At 41.9% G+C, this 7,944-nt stretch overlaps 1 non-coding gene across 1 annotated transcript; it reads right to left on the reverse strand.

Annotated features, from left to right (window-relative positions):
* Nucleotides 1-1,686: 1,686 nt before the first annotated feature.
* Nucleotides 1,687-1,793, reverse strand: LOC127491412 (U6 spliceosomal RNA). Its single transcript, XR_007920073.1, has one exon. It is a non-coding gene; the product is annotated as a U6 spliceosomal RNA (small nuclear RNA).
* Nucleotides 1,794-7,944: the final 6,151 nt, after the last annotated feature.

The raw sequence follows: 7,944 nt of genomic DNA on the forward strand, positions 1-7,944 counted from the left end.
AAATGTATAGTGCTGCTGAACCAGACACGTAAAAATGGTTGAGATGGTAGCTTTTTCTTTAGGTACATTATGCGTTAGACTCTAATGCAAAATGACCTATAAAAAGGGAAATTTGAGAGGCCAGTGCTGTGGCTTAACAGATTAAGCCTCTGCCTGCAATTCTGGCATTCCATGTGGACACTGGTTTGAGTCCCAGCTGCCCCACTTCACATTCAGCTCCCTGCTAGTGCACCTGGCAAAGCAGTGGAAGATGGTCCAAGTCCTTGGGCCCCTGCACCCACCTGGGAGATCTGGATGAAGCTCCTGGCTTCATCCAGCCCTGGCCATTGCCACCATAGATGGAAGACCTCTCTCTCTCTCTCTCTCTGTCTCTCTCTCTCTCTGACTTTCAAATAAAAATAAACAAAAGGAGGGGGGAGCATTTGAGGACAGGTATTTGGCCCAGTAGTCAAGCAGCTGGTTGGGATGGCTCGGTTCAGGTCTGGGCTCTGCCCCCACTTCCTGCTAATGTGCACCCTAGGAGGCAGCAGGTGATGATGGCTCATGTTCTTGGATCCCTGCCACCTATGTGGGAGATGTGGGTTGAGTTTCCAGCTCCTGGCTTCAGCCTGGCCCAAGAGGACCAGGCCTGGGAGTGACCCAGTAGATAAGGACTCTCTCGGCACACACTCTCTCTTCTCCATCTCTCAAATAAATAAGAATTTGAAAAATATAAAAGGAAAATTTGGAGACATAAAACAGTATGTGTCCACATGCCAAGAAATGCCAGACTGCTGGCAAACTTCCAGCAAGCAGAGAGGGAGGGGACAGGTTCCCCCTCACAGCCCTGTAAAGGAACCAGCCCTGCGGTCACCTTGATCTCACTAGCCTCCAGCACTGGGAATCCGTACATTTCTGTTTAAGCCACCAGTTTGTGGTACTGTGTAATAGCAACCCTAGCAAACTAATGCACTCTGTGACCAGACTTCTCTCCTAGAAAGTTCAACCACTCTCTCCTTCAAGCAGTGGTGTCTGAGAGTGTCCATTCCTCATTCCCCCTGAGTGTGGGCACTGGTGATCTTGCCAGTCCTTCTGAAGTTACGAAAAAAATTTAATTGGTATATCTTGACAATTAGCATGATTGACTATCTTCTGAATGGTGTGTTCAGGGTAGTCTTTTGCCCATCTTTTTAACAGTGCAGATAACAACATAAATAAAATTTTAAGTAATGTATAAATACAACAAACAAAGATGAACAGTGAAAATAAATCTCTCCTCTGAGCCTTAGTCTTTCAATCCCACCCCACAAGTTGAACAGTCATTGCACCAGATTCTTGTGCCTTTGTGGAAGCCGCTTGGTCTCTCTTTTGCCTTGGTTTCTTCACTGTAAAGTCAGAATAGCACCTACCATAATATATTTGTTGTGAGGATTAAATGTGTTACCTTATGAAAAATTCTTATAACATTGTCAAATAGATAATGTTTAATGCTATTAATATCCTTCCAGTGATTGCCACAACAAATGTATGCCTTTTTAAAAAAATACAGTAGCATACTTTATGTATTATATTATAACTTACATTCAGATCCATGTCTTGGGTATTGTCTCATATAAGCAGTTATCAAAAAATTTTCATTCTTTTAAAGGAGTTCATAAGATTCCATTGTTCATATATATGTGTATCAAGATCTTTTTTTTTTCTCAGAAAAATTTGGAACACTTCACGAATTTGCATATCATCCTTAAGCAGGGGCCATGCTAATCTTCTCTGTGTTGTTCCAATTTTAGTATATGTGCTGCTGAAGCGAGCACTACCAAGATCTTTTAAACTCTATTCTATTGATGGGTATTTAGTTTTATTTCCAATATCTTGAATCTGTGAACAATGCTACAATGATTAGATATTTGCCTACATGAATTGTACTCAGTGCATAAATGCCAAGAAGTAGAAGAACTGGGTCAAGGGGTAAGTACATTTTTTATTTTAATTAGATATTGCTAAATCACCCTTTGAAGAGGAAGTATCAATTTATACCACTAACTGACTAAGAGTTATTATTTCCTCATGCCCTTAGTAGCACAGTATGTTCAGATAACTTAGAGGATCCTTGACATTATCCTGACCTTGTTCAGACTATGGAAGATTAGCTCAAAGTGTCATACAACTCTAGCCTCGTTCAAGGTGACATGAATCCACTGAAAGAAATTTCTTCCTACTCCAGGAATTGTCTGGATTCAGCAACCATCGTCACATGTACCCTACATTTTAGCAAAATTTAGTAATTATTCAGCTCCTATAAAACACAACTGTGAATTGTAACACGACCAGCCAGATATTCAAAACAGTGTCTCTGGCTCTGGCTGAACAGACCAGTTCATTCAGAAGCTAAACAAAAAACAAACAAACCAAAAACAAAAAAAACTGACTCACAGTGTTTTACCCGAAAATCCTGTTTCGCTGACAGAACAAAAATTAACACACAACATTCCTTTGGTTAATTAACCAGGTACTCTGTTTTTGTATAAATGATACAAAATACCTGATATAGTTTTTGAACCCATACAGTAAAAGTCCATCAGTAATAGACCTACAGGCCAAAATCAGTCAGGACTGTTTTGTACAGCCCTCCAGCTATAAGTGGTTTTTATATTGCTACAGGGTGCAGGAAAAGAGAATGATACGTGTCAGTGACCTTATGACACTGTTAGGCTGCCCACACAGCCTAACATACTCACAGTTAGGCTCTTTACAGGAAAAGTGCTGACACCTGCAATTAAAGAGACTACAGGGGCCAGCGCTGTGGTGTAGAAGGTTAACCCTCCACTTGCAGAGTCGGCATCCAATGTGGGCACCAGTTCAAGTCCCGGCTGCTCCACTTCTGATCCACCTCCCTGCTAATGTGCCTGGGAAAGCAGCGGAAAATGGCCCAAGTCCTGCATCCATGTGGGAGACCTGGAAGAAGCTCCTGGCTCCTGGCTTTGGCCTGGCCCAGCCCTGACAGTTGAAGCCATTTGGGGACTGAACCAATGGATAGACAATCTCAGTCTCTCTCTCTCTCTCTCTGCCTCTCCTCTCTCTGTATAACTCTGACTTTCAAATAAATAAATATTTTTTAAAAGTCATAGAAAATTTGTATTATGAAAAAAACAGCATGTATTTCAAAAATTTTTTTCCACAAAAACAAAATTTTAATTTCATTTTTGTGAACTCACTCAAGTACTCTCACACTTTCCACACCTCTATTTTTCTGTAATAATTCAAATTCCTAATTTTATTTTTAATTTGTGTACATTTATCAATAAATAAAAAATACATTAAATCACAACACTCTGATTTGGATTTGTATAGAAGATCAAAAGAGTTCTCAAGTTAGTTCTCACGGCATTCATCCTAGAAAACTTAATTTTTCCTTAAATGAATTCAAAACAGTGAAAATATGTAACTCTAGATTATAAATATAAAATCAAAACCTTAAACTACGTCTTTTAAAGTATGAGATTCAGGGGCAGGTGTTTGGTGCAACAGCTGAGACACAGTTTGGGATGCCCTCATCCATCATCAGAGTGCCAGAATTCCAGTCTCTGCTCCACTTCCCATTTCAGCTTCCTACAAGTTCACACCCTGGAGAGAAGTAGGTGATGGCTCAAATACTTGAGTTCCTGCTACCCACATGGGAGATCCACATTAAATCCCAGGCTCCTGGCTTCGGCCAGGCCCAGCAGGGCATCTGTGAATGAACCAGCAGATGGGAGATCTTTGTCTATCTTGCTGTCTTTCAAATAAAATGAAAATGAATATTAAATAAAATAGGAGATTCTTATTAAGACCATATGATAGGGGCCAGCACTGTGGCACAGCAGGTAAAGAATCCCACGTGGGCACTAATTCGTGTCCTGGCTGCTCCACTTTGGATTCTGCTCCCTGAAATGCTCCTGGGAAAGCAGCAGCAGATGGCCCAACTCCTTGGGTCCTTGCACGCACCTGGGAGACCTAAAAGAAACTGCTGGCTCCTGGCTTCAGCGCATCCCAGCAAGCATTTGGGGAGTGGACCAGCAGGTTGAAGATCTCAATACCTCTCTCCCCTTTACCCCCACCAGTAACTCTTCCTTTCAACTAAATAAAAAACCTTTAAAAAAAAAAAAAAAGGAAGAAGAAATAGAAGTAGAAGACCATACAATAGTGGCATAAGGATAGACAAGGTCAATGAAACAGAATTGAGAACCCAGAAATAAACCCATACATTATGGCCAATAGATCTTCAGCAAGGGTTCTAAGACAATGTAGTGAGGGGAAGAAGAGTTTCAACAAGTGGTTCTGGGAAAACTGGACAAACATGCGAAAGAAGGAAATCTGATCACTCCCTCCTTACCTCACACCACACACAAAACTGACTTAAAAATGGATCAAAGATGCATATTTAAGAGTCAGACCTACAAACTACTTTAAGAAAGCATAGGTGTAAATGCTCATAATTAGATAACAGCACTCATATATGGCACCCAAATCACAAGCAACCAAAGAAAAATAGATTTATACTAATCAAAATCCTTGGTGCTTCAAGGACACTATCAAGAAAATGACAGTCCACAGATTAGAAGCAATGTTTGCAAATCACGTATCTGATAAAGCTCTATTATCCGAAATACATTTAAAAATACAGAACACAATAATACAAACACGAATGGGGCAGATGCTGTAGCAGAGAAGGTTGAGCCACTGCTCGCAACACTGCACCCCATGTTAGAGTGACTAGTTTAAGCCCTGGCTTCTGACCCAGCTTCCTGATAATGTGCCTGAGAAGCAGAGTATGACTGCCCAAGTACTTGAGTACCTGTCACACATGTAGGAGACCCAGACGGAGTTCCTGGCTTCAGCCCAACCCAGGCTGCTGTGGGCATTTGGAGAGAGGAAAATTGATCTCTCTGTCTCTCTGATTCTCTGTCTCTCTGCCCTTGAAATAAATAAATATTTTTTAAAAGCCCAATTTTAGAACAGGCATGCATTTGAACATTCTCCAAAGGACCAATAACAAACACATGATCGGGTCATTGGGTCCTTGCCATTCACATGGGAGACCAAGATTGAATTCCAAGGCCCCTGGCTTCTACCTGGCTCAGCAGGCATTTGAGGAGTGGACCAGCAGATGGAAGATCTCTGTCTCTCTCTCTATGCCTTTAAAATATAAATTAACATTTAAAAAATAAGAATAAGCACATTTAAAATGTCCAACGCCCTTAGTCATTAGGGAAATGCAAATAAAAACCCCAGCAAGATATGACTACATCCACTCGGATGGTTATAATGAAAAAGATGGAAAACAACAAATGTTAATCAGAAAGCAGAGAAATTTAAACCATAATACTTTGTAACAGGACTATAAAATGTTGCAGTCACTTTGGAAAACAGTTTGGCAGTTCCTCAAAAAGTTACTCGGAGTTACCATGTGAGGCTGCAGTTCCACTGGTAGGTGTACGTATATACCCTGGCAAACTGAAACAGAAGCTCACACAAAAACTGAACACAAAAGGGCAGGCATTTTAGCAGCAATTAAGATGTTGCTTGGGGTGTCTGCTTCCCGTATTGTAGTGTCTGAGTTCAAGTTCAAGCTCCACCTCCAAATCCAGCTTCCTGCCAATGTGCCTGCCATTCATGTAGGAGATCTGGATTGAGTTCCCAGCTGCCACTCTGGGCATTTCAGGATGAATCAACTATCTCATTCTCTGTCTCTAAAATAAATAATTTTTTTTTTAAAGTGAAGCGGAGGGGCCAGCATTGTGGCCGGGTAAAGCCGCCACCTGAAGTGCTGGCATCCCATATGGACGCCAGTTCAAGACCCTGCTGCTCTACTTCCAATCCAGCTCTCTGCTATGGCCTGGGAAAGCAGTAGAAGATGGCCCAAGTCCTTGGCCTCCACACCCACGTGGGAGACCCAGAAGAAGCTCCTGGCTCCTGGCTTCAAATCGGTGCAGCTCTGGCTGCTGCAGCCATTTGGGGAGTGAATCAGCAGATGGAAGACCTCTCTCTCTCTCTCTCCCTCTTTCACTGCCTCTCCTTCTCTCTGTGTGTAACTCTGACTTTCAAATAAGTAAATAAATCTTTAAAAAATTAAGTGAAGCAGAAAAAAACTGATTTTTTAAAATTAAAGTCTTTTAGATTTAGAACAAATTTAGGCAAATAGCAAAGGAAAAATAAGCTAATTCATTATGTAAAATCAGAATTAAAATGCAGTGAGTGTGGCTAAAAGCTAATTGCAGATCTCTTGCTTCAGTACATATTAGCTTTGCTTGCTAATGTCTAAGGGTGTATCTTGTGAAACTATGTGGGCCCAAATTCCTAGGAACTAGGTTGACCGAAATGTGTCCCTCACATTTCTTACGACCATATCTTGGATCTGTTACTAGGTTTGTTATTGTTAACTGTTATCTTACAACCATATTCTGGTTTTCCTCTTTATTGTTCACTGCATACCAGGGGCCCAGTTCGAAACTGTGAACCCTAGTGGACAGAATACTATAAAAAGCTATGTAACCCGCTGTTGGGGGCCGCACTCTGGTAAGGAGTGTTGGTCCTGATTGGTGGCTGGTCCCGATCAGTTACCTTGCCTCTCATTTGCTTCTCATTTTCAATAAATTTCATGTGTGACTGTCAATAGCTTTTTAACATTTTGTTTTAGCTAACGAGTGGATACAACACTTATTTTACTGTTTTCCTCTATTCAATTATAACCCTGAGCAACAATACTTCATAGTCATTGCTGGAGCACAGGTAGGTTATAAGAACCCCATGCTTATAGTCTCATTTTATTTAAACTCCAGGAAATGGAACAAGCTTCCTAGCTTTATGCAGTAACTTAATAAAGGATCCAAGAAATTTCACTGCAGGCTAACTTTGCCTGCTGAAAATGTCAACTAACCTGGCATAATAAACCCATATTTGTATCCCTCAGTCTAAACAAATCAAGAATTACTGCTTAAGTACTTAAAAGTTACATTCACTGTTTTTACAGCTTGTTGTTTTTTTTTTTTTAAAGATTTATTTATTTGAAAGAGTTACAGTGAGAGAGGGAAGCGAGAGAGAGAGAGAGAGAGAGAGAGAGAGAGAGAGAGAAATAGAGGTCTTCCATCCACTGGTTTACTCCCCAAACAGGCCAAAGTCAAGAGCCAGGAGCTTCATCTGGGTCTCCCATGTAGGTGCAGGGTTTCAACCACTTGAGCCATCCTCCACTGCCTTCGGAGGCACATTAGCAGGGAGCTGGATCAGAAGTGGAGCAGCCGGGACTTGAACTGGCACCCATATGGGGAGCTTGCACAACAGAAGGCAGCTTTACTGCTACATCACAGCAGTGGCCCCGCAGTTTTTCTTCTGTAAAATAGCGTAAAAATTTGCTGGTTGAATGAAACCATCCATTTTCTGGTTACTTAAAAATGAAATTAAAATGTGTCCTTGACTGAAGTTAATAATTACTATCTAAATACTCCAGTCATAATAAATAAATGCACAAATGAGTGAACGTGTAGAACTATTTGCCACAATTGTGAAAGATCCTGCAATACAGCCTTCCTATCACATTAAACATAAGACACAATCACGTCATAGCCTTGGAGATTTGGAGGAAAGATAAGGCGAGAATGCTCTCCGCAGCGGCCAGCGAAGTGGCTGAGCAAGTTAAGCTGCTGCCTGTGACCAGGGCATCCCTCCTGGGCGCCAGCTCCAGCCGCGGCTGCTCCCCTAGCCGTCCAGCGTCCTCCTGCTGGGCGCCTGGGACAGCAGCAGAGGATGGCTCGGGTGACTGGGCTCCTGCGCGCTCGCGGGAGACCTGGATGGACTTCCTGGCTCCTGGCTTTGGCCTGGCCCAGCCTCCAGGGCAGCAGCCATTTAGGGCGTGAGCCAGCGGATGGAAGGTTACTCTGTCTCTCTTTCTGCCTCTCAAATAAATAAAATCTTTTTTTTTAATGCTTTATG

This window comes from Oryctolagus cuniculus, chromosome 18 (genome assembly GCF_051225735.1).
Source record: "Oryctolagus cuniculus isolate XC-2025 breed Fujian yellow rabbit chromosome 18, ASM5122573v1, whole genome shotgun sequence".
Classification (NCBI taxonomy): Eukaryota; Metazoa; Chordata; class Mammalia; order Lagomorpha; family Leporidae; genus Oryctolagus; species Oryctolagus cuniculus.